Raw genomic sequence first — 21736 nt, 5'->3', positions numbered from 1 at the left:
CCACCCCCTGGGGCAGGTGGAGGGTAGCAGAGAGCACGAGCTACTGTGAGAGGGGACAGTGGGTGCAAGGCCTGGCTAGTGAACCCCAAGCAAGCTGTAAGAAATAAACCCCTTTAACCCAACATGTGCGTCCCCTTGTCTTAACTTCAGTTTCAGTGGATTCATGGGGAGCTTGTCCTGGGAGGGGAACACCCTTTGCCCTGCAGCTACACTCCTGTTTCCATTCAACTAGTTATATATCACTGATATTGTTTTATGTTTATAACCGTAAAAATAATTTCATGCATCTCTTTCAAGTAACTAAAAATGAATCATGTAGGATTTATTTTAAGGAAGGAAGGAAATATTTCAGCACAGGATATTCTAGAACTCCTACCCAATCAGGCAGAATAGAAAATGTTAAGTCACTTTCTGCTGACTTTCTAGAATCCAACCAATTATAAATTTACTTAATCACTTGTCTTGAGCATCCCATTAATCTAATACTTCCATAACAAATGAAGAGAGAGGCTTACTAGTAATGAGTGTTAGTGAAAATACATCACACCATCTTTTACCAAGTAGTTTTATGGATTATTGTTTTAAAGAAAAACTAGTCACTTCCCACCTTTTCTGTATAAGACATAAGATATTTTTGTTACAAATTCTACATGGACTATGGGCTGCAATTACACCATGAAACCTAAGAGATTAACAAGCTGGACTCATAGCATAAGATAAAATAACATTAACAAAAAATAACGATTTTCTACAAATAAGAGAAATTTAACCTCATCCCTTTAGCAATGATGAATGAAAAACAGGCTTTGAATGTCTGTTTTTCATGCAGCCCTACAGTATTTCAGGATAGCTAGAGAGGGAGAAAAAATTTTTCAAGGAAGATAACACAACATCTGTTTCCTGAGGTCATTACATTTAGGTGAACAACCAAAGCGGAAATGCACGGAAGTGGGAGCACAGCGGCAAGAGGCACAGGCCCAGTGCTGGTGGTTTGGGGCACGCCCTGGGGTTACAGGGAACCTTGGAAAGATGTGCTGCTGGGACACAGAAGCAATTCCTGGGAGTGGAGTGACTCACTGAGACTTGGAAAAAAATAGATTGCATAACTTTATCGAAGCAGATGAGTTCTGGATATTTTCTCCCATCTGGGTGCCCCAGTACAGAACAGGTATTTCAGCAGGAATATGCACTGTGGTGGGCACATCTGGCACTTGCATCTAGCTTTGGTTACCAAGCGTAAACAATTGTGTGACTTAAGTTCCCTTTCAAAGTGAGCACAGACTTGTCAAAAGTAACAAAGAAAAAAACCCAGCATCCTAAACCAAACATTATTAATCCTTCACCAAAAAGAAAGATCATTGTTGGACACCCGGAGTAAAACTTTAAAATGTCCTCATTTGTGTCACAAAGAAAATGAAAGACGGAAAAGGAGAATTATCAGCATGAAACCACAGCACTATGTCCCTCTGAATTTTGAATGAAAAAGCCAGTCTATAATTTCTTTAAAATTGTTTAAAATCTTACTTGTCAAAGAAGTTGGGAAATCAGCTCCAAACCAGCTGAAGGAAATGTAGTCTGACAGCTCTGAAGAACTCACATCAAAAACCTTGACACATACACAGAACATTAGAAAAGGAAAAAAAAAAACTTTCCACAAACTTTGAAACCATGTGACTCCAACTTTGGTCCTGTGGCAACTTCTCCTTTTTCCCTGTTTGTTCATAGTCAAAATTTCCATGCTAATGGACTCAGATTTATTTATTATAAGCAGGTGGTTTGCATTTAGCTCTTCTCTGTGAGAGACTGAATGAGTAATTAAGTAATATCTTTTGGAGAAAATTTCGATGTCCTGTCTATGACTGTTAATTACTGTTATGACTATAATCTACTGTCACTTTATAGAGAGATGAGGACTATTTTAATTGCTCTTTGATATCTTTGCCACTCTGCTCACCTAATTCATCAAAAGGTACTATTGTTCAATGGTATAAAGAGTAAATGAAAATCCAAGAGGGGAAATGTCAGTGAGAACCCCTGGTACCAGCAAGTCCCTAGCCTCAGAGCAGAGCATTAGTGGCAGGTGGGGGAGGAGGAACTGCCAGAGCCCATCAGAAAAAATACACCAAAGCGTTTGCTTATAAAGCTACAGCACTCATTTTTGCATTAGCTTTAGCTATTTAACTATTACTAAAGAAACAAATTTCCACACATATTACTGACTTTTAATATTAAATATTTTAAATCATTTAAATAGTTAAATGAACTAGGTAGGATAATTTTTTTTTAGAAATTAGTATTCATGGAAAAACAAAACAAATACTTGGTTATTATAATGTCACTGGGTACAGGATTCCTCAAACTCTTTTTAATCATGTCTTACTTGAATCAATATAGAAATCCATTTCTCAGCTTCAAAATAGACTAATAATATTGTTATATAGTTAAATGAATAACTGAGAAAATTAGAAATTTTAATTTTGTTGTGTAAAAGATTCAAGCTTCTGAGTTTGCTAAGTTTTACTTTGAATATAAAGGTTATTAGTCACAATCAAGTTGATCAAAATGTCCAAGGAGTTTCTTGGAGGAAAAAGTGTTAAGAATGAGTCTAACCTTAGACTTTTTTCTTTAAGCACAGAATTTGTTTTTGTTTTTGTTTAAAAAAAAATAGCCCTAATTGTAAGTGTAAATGATTGAGCTCAATGGCAAATGTTATATTGACATCTCTGATGGAATTTATCAATCATTTATTTTTAAAAATCCAAGACTGCTTTTCCATAAAGATTATGAAAACTATTTAACTTTATTTTTCAAAAATAGTTCTTAGAGACTCTGGTTTAAATGACAACAATAACAAGCAAATGAACTGGAAGGTCCTTAAAACCCAAATCAAATAATTTAGTCTGGTATCTTCTAAATAGATTCCATGATATAAAAATAGCCATCAATGTTGAACAAACTTAAAATACATAATTCCTAGGAAAACGGTAATAGAAAAGTCTCAGCCATATGGTGATGCAACTTTCATTCACAAGTAAGATTTGTTTACCAAAATTACAGCAACCATTTTTTCCACTATTCAATCACAATTTCATTTGTCCTGTTTATGAAGTCTGGAAAGTAACAATGTAAAAATATCAAAATTAAAGCGTAGGACAGGTGTTCATGGTTAGCTTTAACATTAAATAGCTCAGTCCCAGGTCTGGATAATAGTAGTACCTGTAACCAAATATATTTGAAAAGCAAATAGCCCAGCACCCTGTTGCTACAGAAATAAAGTGAGCGATAATAGAAGATAGAGATCTCTTTCAAAACAGCTTGCTTAAGCTCTTTCTTGAAAATGCCTTACTTTGCTTCAAGCAACAATCTGAAAGGATAGAAAAGTAACAACAATGGTAAAACTTTAAAGGTCAGCTTTTACAGAGCTTGTTGGCAAAGATGCAAATCAATTCACAGCCTGTTATCAATTCTGAAATTTGGCTTGAAATTCTGAATACTACTTGAAATACCTCTGAAACATCTATGAGATTAGAATTTTTCAGTGGATACTATTTTAGTATCAAGGAAAAAATACTTTGAAGTGTGTTAAACCTTACATGTATTTGACTTTTGGAAATGAACTTGGAATCCCAGTGCATTAGGAAAACAGAACAGGAAAAAAAAAAACCAAACTAGCAGTCAAATCAGCCAGAGTAATACTCTGGCAATTCCAAAAAACATTTGCATGAGCAATTTTGCATTGGTTTACATGCACAAGGTTAGGAATGAGAATTCCACCTTAAACGAGAAAATAATTATTAAATCCAATAGTAAAAACAAATCTTCATCATATTTCTTTAACCAGCTCAAGAGAATTCTAGACAATGACTTTTGATAGGGGCATTTTGAAATGATACCTCTCTGTTAAGGAGTTATGGAAATCAAATAATAATGCCTGAAGAAATTTAAACCAAGTAAACATTAAACAAGTTATCTTCTAGTACACTGCAGAATTTTTTTTTAATATTTGGTGAAATTGCCACTACCCTGCTTAGCTGACAAAATATAACCTATATTATGTTCTCCAAAATTGTTAGCATACTATAGATAATAAATATTGCCACATTTTAGAGGCAGAACGAACTCCCTCCCACTGAAGGTTAGGCCTGCCAGAGGAATTCACCCAGGACTTGTGAAAAATGTGTGGTTAAGTCAGAAGCAACACAGACTACACACTTGGTTTCCTTTCCTGAAGCCTCTGTTTATTGAACCCAGAAACAACTTTTAGAACAACACTCAGCATGATTTGAATGGTATATTCTAATAAGTTCTACCCAATAATGGACAAAGTAAAGATTATGTGCATGTTGTCTGTTAAAAGCTGTTGTGTAGGTTAATTCTCTTGCAGGACCTGATTTTATTTTTAAAAATCATAGACTGCTTTTCCAGAAAGATCATGAAAACTATTTAACTTTATTGTTCAAAAATAGTTCTTAGAGACTCTGGTTTAAATATGACAACAATAACAAGCAAATGAAGTGGAAGGTCCTTGAAAGCCAAATCAAATAATTTAGTCTGATATCTTCTAAATAGATTTCATGATATAAAAACCATGTCCATGAGATAGACAGATTTCTGTCCATGAGATAGACAAATTTTGAAGATTTTCAAACTGCTCATCTAGATGAAGAAGTGAAATTTGATGGAGAAAGTGGTTCAGTGCTGACTGCCATTTGGGTAGGGTTGTTAAACTCTACTCCTGGTAGCTTGTAGCATTTAAAACTCTTATTCCAGGATGAGAGTTGTGGGGAAGTTGGGGTTCCTATGGCCAGGATCTTCACTGAACTTAAACCACCTGATGATGTAACTGACCTGTTGCTAGCTACCGCTTCCACACCTTTAGATAATAAGCTATTACTGCACTACATAGACAGCTCGTGCAGTGCTCTGAGCAGAGGTAAAGACGCTAGTGCTTTACCTACCAACGGGGGAACAGGCCGGGTAATAAACCCTTCAATACCAAAGAAATGTTCTACTGTCATTTCTTTGGTCACACTGAATCCATAGCAAACTTGCTGGGGGCTGAAACCCATTAGCAAGACAGAGTACATTGCGCTTTTCTGGTAATTTTCACATTAGTATGCCACCTTAGTCCTAGTTCTCCTATATTACCTGTTGTAGTTAGTAACATTATCACGTGCCTAAGATGAACCTCCTAGAGGTTTCAGTCCTTTTCCTTTTTACTCAACATTGAATTTGCCATAGAATCCCACAAATTTCTCCCTGAAATAAATTCCTCTCAAATTTGTTTCCTCCAGTCCTCATCTCAACTGCCTTGACTCAAGCCCTCCCAATCCCCCACTTAGACTTTGCAAGCACTTGCTGCTAATTGACCTCCTGACCTCTTTGCATTTCAACCCTCTCACTACTAGAGCTAGCAGTTTTGTGGGAAGGTCTCTCACCTGGAGTTTTTAACCTTGTGATAAACCCATTCCATAATCCAATCAGTTTACAAGCTGAGGCTCCTCTTTACAACTCACCTATCTGGCTGTGGGTACCATGCTTTCATAGCCCAAGGATCTCAGCCCTTAGACTTGCCTGTGTGTGTGCTATTAGATGGCAGGGGACACAATACTCATATTTGGAAATGTCTTACAAAAGAGACAAATGTTCTTCAAACATTTGTAAAACATTTGTTTCTGCTTTAAAATAATGAGGCAAACAAAGCAAAAGTTACATAAAGCATTAAGGGTAACATTCTATTTCTAAATAGTTTGTAAAATGTACTGGAGAGAGAGGCATAGACTAAGTGATCTGCAAGGATTTTTCAGTTATTTTGGTCCATAAAGTCCAGTCTCTGTCCTGCATGGATGTTTTCAAAGCAAAGAACAAGGAAAAATGGGTTAAACTACACCCAAAAATTCAGCTGGGCCAAAGGAAAAATGCTCAGTAATCAATATTCAATAGTGAGTCTTTCAATATAAGTGAAATCAACTACTACTCTCACTGAAATAATCCCAAAATAGACTCTCCATACGGAAGGCCACTGAGGCAAATAAAGATCCATGAATCCAGGTTCGCTCTGAAAACATACAAACTTGTTATGGTAACATACAAAATTTGTCACTAATAGAGTGTCAAAATTTGAGAATGATTTACTTTAAGCAATCATAACAGTAGATTCAAGATTATCCTTTATTTTTCTTTTATTTGTATCCATTGTGCCACTTCTGAATGATTCTCAAAGCTATGATGCCACAATCTCTTACCAGGTTTTTTCTTTTGCCATTCAGTGACTTTGTGCCAGTCAAGGTGATATGGAACGTCCTAAGGCATGAAGTCAAGCTCTCCATTTCAATGCGGTATTTTCTTTTTTAGCTTTCTCAACTACTTCATTGAGCATTAGAATCAAGAAAGATGTAAAGTACAATTTATAAAAGCTCATAATAACATATATAAATAAACCAGACAGCATTCTATTCAAATAATTATGTATTAAATCCAGCATTTAAAATTACTGACAAACTTTAGAATGAAAATGTCTAGGTGAATTTGAAAAACCTCATCAAAAATAATTTCCTTTTGATAGTTTTTCTTTTCAATTGAATATTCTTTATCTTTGGAAGCTAACCACATCTAAATAATTTTAGGTCAAGTTACCAAATTGCCTATTTGTCCCTTTCATTTGATAAAGAAGTTAGGTACCTAAAATACTAATCCAGTTAATGACTCAGAGTCTGTTCAAACGTACTTTTGTTAACAATTTTGTTAACATTTTATTTCAAGCTTTTTATTATCAATATAAGCTAATTTCCAGAACAAAGTTTTAGTAACAACTTTTGAGGGTTGAATTTTCCTGTGTTAAAATAAATTAGTTCTTTGTTATTATAAATCAAAGTTTAGCATAAGCTAATTTCAACCTGAAAATGAAATTGTCTTACTTTTTCTTTGAGCAGCTTACTACAGCTTCCTATATTTGATTTATGGCCTAACTAGATCTGTGATGACACAAACCCTCATGGTGTAAGTAGGTAATTATAAAAATCAGGAGAGTGAGAACAACTTTTCACTTTACAAACTGAGGTGAGGAACTTTAGAAGAATTCTAAATTTGTAACAGAGTACACCAAGTCATTATTTGCATGTTTAGTTGTAATTATATTGGTTTGTAAAGTTATAAATTATATATAGAGATATATTTATAGCATGGCTATTCTATAAATATACAAGTAGGAGTAGTTTTTCTTAGTAACCTTAGGTTTACCACACCTTAAAAACTTCACAAATAAAATCCTCAAACTGCCCTCGCATTTTCTCTAAATAATAATTTTGTAGACTATTTTGTCCTCTTGCATTTTAAAGTGGTTATTTTCCTTAAAGATAAAAAAGGAAAAGAAAGCAGGGTTTCTTGTTTCTCTTGGAACAGCTTGGATACTTAGCTTCCTAGGAAGCCATGTCAACACAAAACAGAAGAAAACTTTGGACCAGACAGATGGCTTTGTTCGCTCAGGTAACCTTCACACCTGGAGAGCTTACCCTCCTGCCAGCCTGCGTGTGTGTGTGTGTGTGTGTGTGTGTGTGTGTGTGTGTGCGCGTGCAGCAGAAGCGGCAGGTGGGCCCTGCCTCCGCCACGCTTAGGACTCACCAGGCCCTAGTCCTGGGCCCAGGGCCGGTGTGCTCTTGGCATCACTTTGTATTCTCCAAAGTCCGGACGCTCAGAAAGAGTCTCTTTGCCACTTCCTGTCCTCTCCTTTCTGTCCACAGCCTGACATGGCCTTTCAGGGGGGCTCTGCTGCAAGCCAGGGGTTCTGCTCTGGGCATCTGGCCCCATGATGGTAAGGGGATTCCGCTGCACCCACTCCTGTCCCGCCGACTCCTTGTCCCAGGAATTGGAACAGAAAGTGAACCGTGCCCACCTGCTTCTGCCTGTTGACTCCTGGCCTCCAGCACGAGACTGGGATATGTGAGCACAGCTGCATCCCGGGCCGTGCGTCAGAGTAAAGTTTCCAAGACCAAACCTTTCCCTCTCCTGATATCCGCTGCTTCAATTCATTCAATTAATTGAGTGCATGCTTTTAAGTAGTGGCTAATAATTTAAGGAGCAATCGTTCAGTTTCTCCACTTTCCACTCTGGGCAGCGAAGGGTCGCGGTGAGGCCCAGCGACCCAGGGCACACATGGCTGAGTTGTGCTGACAGAGCAGGCAGGACAAATGAAGGAGTGCCTGGTCCCACAGTTAATGGGATAGTATGCGTGGCTCACTGGTCCGGGTAACAGCTTCTCAAGTCGTCTGCTTGCTGGTCTCATGCCCCCTGTGTGCAACACCTGGTTCTATGCCCCAGGCCTGGAAGGACATCTGCTCCCCACAGCTGTGCTCGGGTTCAGCGCTTCCACCACACAGCTGACCCCTCTGGGGCCCAGCTTCACCCCACCGGCCCCCGCCTTCACTCCACCAAGCGGTATGCCCTGCCCACACCCACCCCACCACGCCAAGTATTGGCATCCATGGCCCGCCCACACCACGTCCACTCTTCCATGCTCCGAGTTCAGGAACCTTCCTCCAGCACAACTGAGGAGCATGCCCTATAGTACTTCACAGAGTACAGGGCATCACCTGTGCATCAGACCCCTCAGAGGTTTGCACTGCCTCTAAGGGACAGGCCCTCAATGCCAACCACCGATGAATGGATCCATGCAATGACCGTAGCAGATCCAAGGCTTGGTACCTGCACCTACACAAAGGTCGTGCCAGCACGGTGCCGGCCTCATCCAGACAGCCGCATTTCTCAGGCCCTGGGATACCTGATTTAAGTGACCTGTGGGTTGATACATTGGGAAGCACTGTTTAGGAGAAGTGCGGCAAGTTTATTTACTTGTCAGAGCTCTTAATTCCCTAAAATATACCGACAAGAGAACAGTGCATGTGGCAAGTTCCCATCTGCTTCGACTATGGAACCCTGTCAACACAGAGGACTGAATTCCAGTGCTGCCTGGCCTGCATTTCCAGCGTCCTAATGGCCAAGGAGTGCAAGCTGTGCTACTTCTTTCTAAGGTGTTTTTCTTTTGTATCTGCATAAGAACTTACCAATCACTAAAGATCGAGTTCTTTTCCATTAGTAGCGGTCATCCTACATCCCCTGGAAAGAGAGAGCCACTAAGTCTGCAAGACTTCTAAGAAGGGGCTAGACCAGAAGCACCAGGGTGCAGTGCCCTGTGTGTGCTGGGCTCCCTTGGCCAGGGTGTGCCTCGCAGCACCACTGCAGAGCGCCCTCCTCTCTGGGCCCTGCATTCTGGGGCCTTAGCACTCACACTGGGGGCCCCATCTGACTCCTGGGCTTCTCAGCATGGCCTGCTCCTTCATCCTCATGGCACTGTCAGAACCCCTTTGCCATGTCTCAAGCCTCAGTGCTCAGGGATCTGCAACTCCCATTTGAGAAAGCTCTGGGATTGATGAGTAACAACTGATCAAAATCTTCCACCATAGATCATTTTAGTACTTCTCCAGCATGTTTTAGTGCCTTATCAGAAAGGACTGCAGTGTGGCTATTTAAGCACAATAGTAGTATCAGTAGAGGAAATCCTTGGAAACAAAAAGGAGCTTCATATTCCTCCAAAATAACCCAATGTCTTAGTCCTAACTGTCTAGCCACTGGCCACACTAAAGCTCTCTTCTTACATTATCTCTAATTCCTGCAAGAACCCTCTGTAAATATTATTGTATCTATTTTTTTAAAAGGGATACTGATAACAGAGAGAATTTGCCCAAGGTCACCCTATCAGTCTGGAATTCTGAACCCATGACCACCTTCCAAACCCTACACTCTCTTGGGAAGATATCCAGAGCCTTCTGTGGGAGATTCCACCAGTAGGAGCCTGTGCTGAGCACCAGGCCATGCGTGTGGGGTCGGGGGGCACTCTCTGTTGCTAGTCTGTTGGACACTGGAATTCTTCAAAGAGTAAACATTTATAATTAATGAGTGAAAGCAGCACATTCTTGAGATAATTATTCCCATTTTCCTAAGGGGAAATAGGCTACAAACAGTTAAGGAATGGTCACAAGGCACATGGCAATATCCTTGCTGCCTCACAAAAGCCTCCTTTGGGAAGCATGCAATGAATGCTTGTAGAATTAAAAATACTAGGTGGAATTGCTGAAAACTTCCCCAATCTGGGGAAGGAGATAGTCTCTCAGGCCATGGAGATGCACAGATCTCCCAACACAAGGGACCCAAGAAAGACAACACTAAGACATATAATAATTAAAATGGCAAAGATCAATGATAAGGACAGACTTTTAAAAACAGCTTGAGAGAGAAAAAAGTTCACATAAAAAAGAAAACACATCAGGCTATTATCAGACTTCTCAACAGAAACCTTACAGCCAGAAAGGAGTGGCACAATATATCTAATGCAATGAAATAGAAGGGCCTTGAACCAAGAATACTCTATCCGGCAAGACTGTCATTTAAATTTGAAGGAGGGATTAAGCAATTTTCAAATAAGCAAAAGCTGAGAGAATTTACCTCCCACAAACCACCACCTCTACAGTGCATTTTGGAGGGACTGCTATAGATGGAAGTATTCCTAAGGCTAAATAGCTGTTACTAGTGGAAATAAAACCTCAGCAAAGAAAGTAGAACAATTAATTACTAAGTAGATGCAAAATCAAATCAACTACCCTCAAGGTCAATCAAGGGATAGACAAAGAGTACAGAATATGATACCTAATATATAAAGAATGGAAGGGAAAAAAAGGGACCTTTAGGCAGTGTTTGTAATAGGACACTAAGTGAGTTAAATTAGACTGTTAGATAGTAAAGGAATTACCCCTAAACCTGTGGTAACCACAAATCTAAAGCCTGCCATGGAAATAAGTACATATCACCCTAAATGTAAATGGTTTGAATGCACCAATCAAAAGACATAGAGTCACTGAATGGATAAAAACAAGACCCGTCTATATGCTGCCTACAAGAGACTCACTTCAAACCCAAAGACATACACAGACTGAAAGTAAAGGGATGGAAAAAGATACTTCATGCAACTAATAGGAAGAAAAAAGCAGGAGTTGCAGTGCTTGTATCAGACAAAATAGACTTCAAAACAAAGAAAGTAACAAGAGACAAAGAAGGACATTATTACATAATGATAAAGGGGTCAGTCCAACAAGAGGATGTAACTATTATAAATATATATGCACCCAACACAGGATCACCTATGTAAGTGAAACAAATACTAACAGAATTAAAGGGGGAAATAGAATGCAATGCATTTATTTTAGGAGACTTCAACACACCACTCACTCCAAAGGACAGATCAACTGGACAGAAAATAAGTAAGGAGACGGAGGCACTGAACAACATATTGGAAGAGATGGACCTAACGGACATCTACAGAACACTCCATCAAAAAGCAACAGGATACACATTCTTCTCAAGTGCACATGGAACATTTTCAAGAATAGATCATATACTAAGCCACAAAAAGAACCTCAGTAAATTCAAAAAGATTGAAATTGTACCATCCAGCTTCTCAGATCACAAAGGTATGAAACTAGAAATAAATTACACAAAGAAAACGAAAAAGCCTACAAACACATGGAGGCTTAATAACATACTCCTAAATAATCAATGGATAAATGAACAAATAAAAACAGAGATCAAGCCATATATGGACATAAGTGACAGCAATAATTCAACACTACAAAATCTGTGGGACTCAGCAAAAGCCGTGCTAAGAGGGAAGTATATTGCAATACAGGCCTATTTCAGGAAAGAAGAACAATCCCAAATGAACAGTCTAAACTCAAAATTAACAAAACTAGAAAAAGAAGAACAAACAAGGCCCAAAGTCAGTAGAATGAGGGACATAATAAAGATTAGAGCAGAAATAAATAAAATTGAGAAGAATAAAACAATAGAAAGAATCAATGAAAGCAGGGGTTCTTTGAGAAAACAAAATAGATAAACCCCTAGCCAGACTTATCAAGAAAAAAGAGAGTCTACACACATAAACAGAATCAGAAATGAGAAAGGAAAAATCACTATGGACACCACAAAAATACAAAGAATTATGAAAGAATACTATGAAAAATTATATGGTAACAAACTGGATAACCTAGAAGAAATGGAAAACTTTCTAGAAAAGTACAACCTTCCAAAGGAGACCCAGGAAGAAATGGAAAATATGAATAGACCAAATGCCAGCAAGGAAATTGAAATGGTAATCAAAAAACTACCTAAGAACAAAACTCCTGAACCAGATAGTTTCACTGCTGAATTTTATCAAACATTTAGTGAAGACCTAATACCCATCCTCCTTAAAGTCTTCTAAAAAGAAGAAGAAGAGGGAATACTCCCAAACTCATTGTATGAGGCCAGCATCACACTAATATAAAACCCGGCAAAGACACCACAAAAAAAGAAAATTACAGACCAATATTCCTGATGAACATAGGTGTAAAAATACTCAACAAAATATTTCCAAACTGAATTCAAAAATACATCAAAAAGATCATCCATCATGATCAAGTAGGATTTGTTCCAGGGATGCAAGGATGGTACAACATTTGAAAATCCATCAACATCATCCACCACATCAATAACAAGGACAAAAACTACATGATCATCTCCACAGATGCTGAAAAAGCATTCAACAAAATTCAACATCCACTCATGATAAAAACTATCAACAAAATGGGTATAGAGGTCAAGTACCTCAACATAATAAAGGCCATATATGACAAACCCACAGCTAACATCATACTCAACAGTGAGAAGCTGAAAGCTTTTCCTTTAAGATCAGAAAAAAGACAAGGATGTCCACTCTCCCCACTTTTATTCAACATAGTTCTGCAGGTTCACCTGCCATGCCTAGCCATGGCAATCAGACAACACAAAGAAATAAAAGGCATCCAGATTGGCAAGGAAGAAGTCAAACAGTTCCTGTTTGCAGATGACATAATATTGTACATAAAAATCCCTAAAGAATCCACTCCAAAACTACTAGATCTAATATCTGAATTCAGCAAAGTTGCGGGATACAAAATTAATACACAGAAATCTGTTGCATTCCTACACAGTAACAATGAACTAATAGAAAGAGAAATCAGGAAAACAATTCCATTCACAACTGCATCAAAAAGAATTAAATACTTAGGAATAAACCTAACCAAGGAAGTGAAAGACCACTACCCTGAAAACTACAAGACACTTTTAAGAGAAATTAAAGAGGACACTAATAAATGGAAATTCATCCCATGCTCTTGGCTACGAAGAATTTATATTGTCAAAATAGCCATCCTGCTTAAAGCAATCTACAGATTCAATGCAATCCCTATCAAAATACCAACAGCATTCTTCAATGAACTAGAGAAAATAGTTTAAAATTCATATGGAATGAAAAAAGACCCCGAATAGCCAAAGTAATCCTGAGAAGGAAGAATAAAGCAGGGGGAATTACACTCCCTAACTTCAAGCTCTACTACAAAGCCACAGTAATCAAGACAATTTGGTACTGGCACAAGAACAGACCCATAGACCAGTGGAACAGAATAGAGATCCCAGATATAAACCCAAGCATACATGATCAGTTAATATATGATAAAGGATCCATGGATATACAATGGGGAAATGAGTATATCATTTCCTCTTCAACAACTGGTGTTGGCAAAATTGGACAGCTACATGTAAGAAAATGAAACTGAATCACTGTCTAACTCCATACATAAAAGTAAACTCAAAATGGATCAAAGACCTGAATGTAAGTCAGGAAACCATAAAACTCTTAGAAGAAAACAGGCAAAAATCTCTTGAATATAAACATGAGCAACTTTTTCCTGAACACATCTCCTTGGGCAAGGAAAACAAAATAAAAAATGAACAAATGGGACTACATCATGCTAAAAAGCTTCTGTACGGCAAAGGACATCATCAACAGAACAAAAAGGCATCCTACAGTATGGGAGAATATATTTGTAAATGACATATCTGACAACAGGTTAACATCCAAAATATATAAAGAACTCATGCGGACTTGATAATGGGGAGAATCTAATAACCACAATGTTGCTCATGTGATTGTATATTAATGATACCAAAATAAAATAAAATAAAAATACCAGATGGATGAAGGGATGGATGAATGTATGTAAGGCTAGTTCTGTAGTCTGATCTCTAAATGAATGAAGATGCACTTCCTTGTTGATAAAAACCTGTAAGTAAAAACAAATGCTTCCTCAAAAAATTAAAAATAGAACCACCATAACATCCAGCAATTCCACTTTGGGGTGTATATCTGAAGGAAGTGAAATCACTATGTCAAAGAGATACCTGCACCCCATGTTCATGAGAGCATGATTCACAATAGCCAAGACAGGGATACAAACTAAGTATCTGATGATGGATGAATGAATAGAGAAATTGTGGTATGTACCCCCAATGGAATGTTATTCAGCCATAAAAAATGAGGAAATTCTACCATTAAACTACAGCACGGTTTGACCTTAAGTGCATTATGCTAAGTGAAATGTCAGAGCAAGACAAATACTGCATGCTCTCACTTTTATGTGGACTCTAAAAAAACTGAATTCATGGATACAGAGAAGAGAAAAGAGACTGATGGTTGCTGGGGGTGGAGAGTGTCAAAAATGGGTGAAAGGCATCAAAAGGTACAAACTACCAGTTATGAGATAAGTCAGTCCTGGGGATGTAAGTACTACATGGTGACTGTAGTTAATAAAACTTTATTATATATTTGGAGGTTGCTAAAAAAAAAAGTAGATCTCTTAAAGTTCTCATCGTAAGAAAAAAAATGTTGCAAATGTAAGGTGATGGTGTTAATTAAAATTATTGTGATAATCATTTTTAAATACATACATCAAATTATTACATTGTACATATTGGACTAATACAGTGTTTTATGTCAACCATATCTTAATAAAACTAGAGGAAAAGACAAATGGGAACATTTAATGAGGGCAGTAGAAGCTTTCCATAAATAAGCTTCAATGTTCTTAATGAATGCTAATGTAATTATCCTTATTTATTCTTCTTAAGTATTTCTTATCTATTCTCCTCTTGTCTTTGGGTGTATAAGCAGTTCTCTCACTACCCCTGTTTTCTGCTCTGTTATATCCATATTTTCAGCTATCAGTATCTTAGAGTGTCAAATGTGGAAAAATGAGGAAATGTGGCAAAAATAAAACCTCTTGAAAGGAATTCATAGAGGAATGTTGTACACAGACGGCCTGATTTTTAATAATTGAAATGCAATCAGTAATATTGGCATTCTGTTTTGTACTCTTATGGTCAAATTGCTACAAATAGAACACCAGACTAACATTACATCTGCCAAAGGCCCTTTGGATCAAGCCTGGCATTCTGACACTTGGGCATTGTTAGTGAGTGACGCTCGGAGATGGGGGTGGGCATGATAGCACAGCAGAAATGGGAGGAATGTCCATCAGGGCCTAAGGCAGTTCTCTGCCTGCTCTTTGCTCATTGATGGTTTACTGCTATGCAGATACCTTTCGTGAAAATTAAATTATGTTAAACACAAACATACAAGTTGGGCAGCCAAAGAAAATTAAATTCTGTCAAGAACCACTACAAACAATTGCATCCACTTTAGGAACCAAAACGAACATGCATGTCCACTGTGTAAGTCACCTGCTTCCCAGTGTCTGTGAGCCTGACCTTGGCCATGTGTCCACTTCATGAGTCATCCACTTCCTGGCATCCACAAGCCAGATTCCTTTCCTTTGTGTAGATACAAACATCACCCAGAATCGGGACAGAACAAGCTCCTGAGTGGATCATCCCTTGTCCCCACCAGGACCAAGACATTTGGTAAGTCACTGCTTCTCAGTGTCATCAGACACCAGCCACGTATTTGACCTTTACCATCTCTGTTAGCAAAAGGATGGATGGGGGTATTTTTTAAATGATACATTACAACATAATCTTGAACTAAGAGTTTACAAGGAAACTTCCAGACAGCCTCTCCTAATGCAGCCAAATTTGATATATTAAACAGTCTAGTGAACGGTACAAGATGAAGATCCTACATAGAGTAAATGGCATGGAAAGTCTTCTTTACTTTCCTTGCAATGCCTAAGGCAAAATAAGTATCAGCTACAGCGTGTCTCTTTTGGATGTGTCAACAGGTCAAAGATGGAGCCAATGGCCAAAGGCCAATGCTCAGTACAAATGGGCCAGCCCGGCTGCCAGCCTGCTGTCCTACCAGCTGCTGTGCTCCTGTGCTCCTCGGTCAGCCCCAAGACCCTCCAAGCCCTGGTATGCACCAGTGCTCTCCACTGTTGAAGCAAATCCCAGGGCAGGCCTGCCACTCCCTGGGCAACTCTTGCAGATCTGCTCAGTACCCATTTCTCTCTCCCTCTTCCTGGGGTTTGTTCTAACCATGCTTGATAGAGTCCACACAAAGCCAGATCAAGAGCAGACACTGATGAGTCTAATCCAGCTTGAGTCGGTCATTCGCTTACTTGGTGACAGGTTCAGGACTGGGCGGGAAGGGCCAATTAGAGCTGAAGAGGAGCTTCTGAGAAGGATCGTATCAGTTCCCACAGCGTTTCCAGGGCCACTCTATTGGATGTGGGGAAAGCTTGGAGCCCTAGAAAACCACCGGTATAGGATCCTGGTTGTCGTGAACAAAGAGGCACAGGGGACACCGAGTAGAGAGTCAGGAAGAGCCGCCTCCTCCTACATCATTGAGTCCCCTGTTCCTGGAACTCCAGTTTCATGAGCCGATGAATGACCTTAATGTTCAAGCCACTTTTGAGTTGGGTTCTCTGTCACTTCAAACAAAAGTACTCCAACTAGGCAATACTGAGAATTTTTAAATTGTATAATCTGACTCTTTCAGTGACTATTAATTGAATAATTACAATTTTGGAATTATTGCACTGACCTGGAAAAGAAACACTGAGTAAATAATAAGGTGCAGCTCTACCTTATGAGCGTTAAACTTACCCTAGGAACAGAATATGTATAAACAAATGTAAATCCATTAGGTGAATTAAAAAATTGAAATTGTCAAATGAAACTAGAATCTAAGATTCATCTGTTTTGTTTTCCTAAAACTTTGAAATGGGAAATTCACATGACTGTAGGCACATTACCAAGTCCATCTGAAATTCCAGCTAGATATGCTGATAAAGCTGTTGAATTTGGGGACTTCTGTCCCGGTCTGTCATTGAGCACCTGACTTTGAGCTTCCCTCCTCTGGGAGGGTAGGGGACAGTAGCATTGTGCAATCCTCCTGAAGGGTTGGGTTGAATGTCAAAAGGCAGAATGTCTCTAGAAATGTCTGTTAACTGAAAGGGTTTCAGAAACAGCCTTGCATTGTATCTTTCTCAGCAACCCTTCCCAAGCCCAAATTTCTACCACGGTTTGTATAAACCTTTATTTTTCATGTAGCAAAGATGTAAAGCTCAGAAAGACTCAAAAACTTGTTCCTCTCAAGACTGAGCCCCTAGCCCATCTCCCTGAAAGTGGCGGCCCAGCTGGCTGCAGCAGAGCCAAGCTCAGCCCAGGCCCTGGTCCTCGCTCTCATCTCACTGTTAACACAACTCTGGATGCAAAAAATCGCAAGTTTACAGCATCTTACTATGCAGATGGACAGTGACTGTGAAGGGGTATGTGGGGGGGACTTGGTGAAGTGGGGAGCCTAGAAAACATAATGTTCTTCATGTAATTGTAGATTAATGATACCAAAAAAAAAATTGCAAGGACTTGAGGTGGTTGCCCTGAGCCAGCACAAGCCCAGAGGTGTTAGGTACTGTGCCTCTACAGCCCGTCCTCACTCTCACAAAGTCACTATACAGAACAGACAAATGCTGGGTGACTTCCTCAGGAATAAATGAAAAACCTAACGCTTCTGATTCTGAAAAACTTCCCAGTAATATTCTGTGTTCACAGTACTGCACCCTGGCCCTTCACAGGGCATGGTGTGACTCCTGGCACCCTAAAGCCACAGGGCTTCTGTGCTTTCACCCAATCCACTCAGCATGTTCCTCAGAAAGTGTGCATCATGCAGGGGGCTGCAGAGAGGGCCAGCTGCAATAGAGTTATTCAATGGCACTGGTTCATCTAGGCCTTTTTGCTTGAATTCTGATATGGCAAGTGCAGGGGAAAATGCTCCTGAACAAAACAGGCAGTCAGAGACTTGTAGCTAAGCCTCTAAAAGGTTAATTCTCCGATTAGGAACAACAGAACCTTTCCTGGCAAGAGAAAAAGACAAATTTTGCAATAGAAAAATGGTCAACTTTAACCAAACAGAATGTCAGGATTTTCTTGGGGACACCAGTGGGGTGTCCTTACCCAGGAACTGGCCTTACTCAGGAAGCACTGGTCTTCCTGCAGTTAAAACGCACTGTTTTGTTTTGTTTTGTTTTGTTTTACCATGTTTAAGTAGTATTGTTCCCATTCTTCTGAAGGTAACTGAGACGAGCCTGGGGAAACTGAATTGACACTTCACAGATATATTTTTTTTTCTGAAAATATAGAAAAAAAACCCTGACACATTGGCATAACTCTTATACTTTATATTCTCTCATTTAATCTTCTTCACTACTCATACCAACTCCATGAAAAGAAACTAAAGCTTAGAAAGGACATGGTTTCTTATAGTGGAAATTTTCTTGACTCAATATAAAAGCTCAAAACTTTAAAAAATTACTCTTAAGTTTCCTGTCCCAAATGTAAAAGTAGATTGCAGTTAAGTTTTCCCCAATCCATTTTAGAGCTGACACATGAAGGACCTGGTGATTCCAGAGGCCTCCCCGAGATCACAGAGGTGCCCAGAGTTGACGCTAGACCTCCTTAACTCCATGGCCCTGTTCTCTCCACCGTGGCCCTGCCACCTCCTACCTAGGGATCCCACCTGAGGATCCCACCTGTGGACTTGGACAAGAGCAACTCGCACCCCAGACTCTGCTGTACTGCCCAATCTGGATGGGAAATAGCAGGGAATTGTATCTCTTGCTCTTTTTTATACCATTGATATATCTTACAGCTAGAATAGTTTGCTCATTACTTGGTTTTAAAAAGGATAAAAACACTTTAATAATCTCTGACAACTATAAAACACCAAGGAATGTAAGATGTCCTTGTTCATTTTATTGTGGGTGCGTGTTGTTATATTTTTTACAAGCTCTGTACATATGACTTGATTGGGTTCACAAAGGAGCTTTACCATAAAACTCCACACCCAGTAAATAAAAACAGAGGAAGAGGCCAACTATTGGATCAGCAATTGAATAATTCAACCCAAGGATCAATAGCAGGCCCTTACATTGTACATGAATAGTTGAGGGGACAAGTTCACCCATCTCTCCCTCTGCTGTCCTGTTTGGATCCAGAACTGCTCACTCACAAACCCCTTAGTACGTCCCACCCCCTTACCCCTCCACACTCCCCAAGGCTAATGAAGAAAGAAAGTCACACACATATGATGCCATGAAGAGGTACAGTTTCCAACTCACTGGGAACCCCTTTTTTCTACCCCTGACCCATATTCTTCCCTTGACTAAATATTCCCAACCTCGACTTCCTTCCTTAGAACACCAGCAGCCACTCCTTCATGCCTGGAGTAGGAATTGCCTGTAATTTTGTCAACAGGCGAATCTGAGAAGGTCAGCCCACACTTCTTCCCCCTTAACCTTTTCATAGCCTAAGGCAGGCTGAGGCTACGTCTTCCCTTCCTCCTGGCGGCAAGGAGCGCTCTGCTGGGCATGCAGCACACGCTCTCCTGCACTCACAGCCTCTCCTCTGGTCCTGCTCCTGGGCCCACTAGTGCGTGCATTTATCTCCCATCTTTAAAGACTTTTCCTCAGGCTACTACCTAAGTCAGCCCTCAGCCCCCTTACCCAAACTTCCAAAGAGCAATTTCTCCCCTCTTTTACTCTCCTGCATTCCTCATCCTGAATTTCCCCCTGCTTTACAGAAGCTGTGTATTCACATGCACTTTCAATTAACTACAATAAAAAAGTCGAGAGTATTTTCAGTCTTAACCTTATGTCACTTCTCCATCACACTGTTTACCCTTTCTCAAATGGCTTCACCACCTTCGAGCCTCTTCTGTTCCTTATAGGACAGCTGTCTGAGTTTTCTGTCTGTAGACTACAGATTTCGGAAACCTACACCATTTCCCCATGTGCCCCCAGATTTCCAAATGTATGCCAATGGCTAAGTCCACAGACTGAACCAGACCCAAACTTCAGACTCAAGCTAATGACTGGACATATCCACCTGGATAATCCTAATACCACAGTTTCTGCCATCATAACATGTCCAAGATTATGCATAGCTTTACATACAGCAGTTGCTCGAGCCACCACCATCAGCTCCCATCCCTGAACCTTGGAATGACTCATTTCTCTCACCCTCCAACCAAGCAGTATGATTCACAATTTCAGTTCCTAAGAGTAACAGATTGTATTTTCCACAAATGGCCATGACACTATCCCCCACCACGTGCCGTGCTTCAGTGAGGCCGCCATTCTCCCAGACGCACGTGGTGAGTCTGTGTGATGTGCAGCGGCCCTGAGGCTGCTTTGCCCAACAGAACCCGGCAAGAAGAAGTCAAGTGATTGCTCTTGCTGTCACTTGGAAGCCGGTGCCACATCTGACCATGAGACTGCCAGGCTGTGCAAAAAGCCCAGGCCTCATGGCAAGGGCCTGAAAGAGAGCAAGCGAAAAGCAGAAGACAGAGGCACCTGAAGTACAAGTGAAGAAGCCACCTCCAAAGAGGACCTCCCAGCCTCAACTGCCCTTGAATGTGACCTTTCCTCTTCCTGTCCTCTAGGCCTTTGTGAAAAAGAGAGTGGATATACACCAGGTAGTTGAGTGAGAGCACCATGGCATGCACACCTCAGCTGCCCCCTGACCTGTCTGTGTGTCCCAGCGCAGGTCAACTGCTCTGATCACAGCCCTGACCTCTGTGACCTTCCTGGTAACCTGACCTCCAGGTCCTTCCTCCCTCACTGCCCATGGGCACAAATCACACGCATGGTTGAGTGGCCTGTTCAGCCGCAGTGCTGAGCAGGAATCCCCATCACATCCTCCAGCCCCTGGGAGCAGAAGGAGAGGGAGATCCTCACCTGCCCCTCTGGCGCAGCCCCTACGCCTCAGCTGCCTTAACTGTGTGGAGTCCAGGAGCTCTGGGCCAGCCTCGAGGACACATGGGGTCCCTCTGACATGCAGGGTGTGGTTTCCAGGAAGTCATGTGAAGTATAACCTGAGGTGTTATACGCACGTTTTGAACCCATTGCCAAAGACTCTTTTCTGGGATGTGGCTGGGAAGCTTTTTTAGCAAACTTCTCAGGTAAGATCAATACTGGTACTTGGTAGACTGCACTTTGAGAAGCATGGCCCCAATGAAATGTTTGTTGTATCCTCTGTTCTCGAGAAGCATACAATCAATCTGTATAAATATTAAGTAAGATGACCTGGTATACACCAAACACCAAGAGGTATATGAATGTCGATAGAGAAAGTGAAGAAAGTAAGTGGGCCTGGACACTGGACTTGTCTCAGGGCTGGGAAAGGTAGGATTCAGCCAGAGCAGTGCTTCTCAAAGAGCATCGGCATCTCTGGGAGCTTTTGGAAGTGCATCTTCCCAGGTCCCATCTAGACCTACAGAACTAGCACCTCTGGAGGTGGGTCTCGCAGTCAGAGTTTTCACCTGGCCACCCACCTAAGTTTGAGAACCACTGCAATGGAGAGAGGCTGGGAGCATCCAGGA

This window comes from Manis pentadactyla, chromosome 3, assembly GCF_030020395.1.
Source record: "Manis pentadactyla isolate mManPen7 chromosome 3, mManPen7.hap1, whole genome shotgun sequence".
Classification (NCBI taxonomy): Eukaryota; Metazoa; Chordata; class Mammalia; order Pholidota; family Manidae; genus Manis; species Manis pentadactyla.
Note: the sequence above shows the minus strand (reverse complement) of the source record.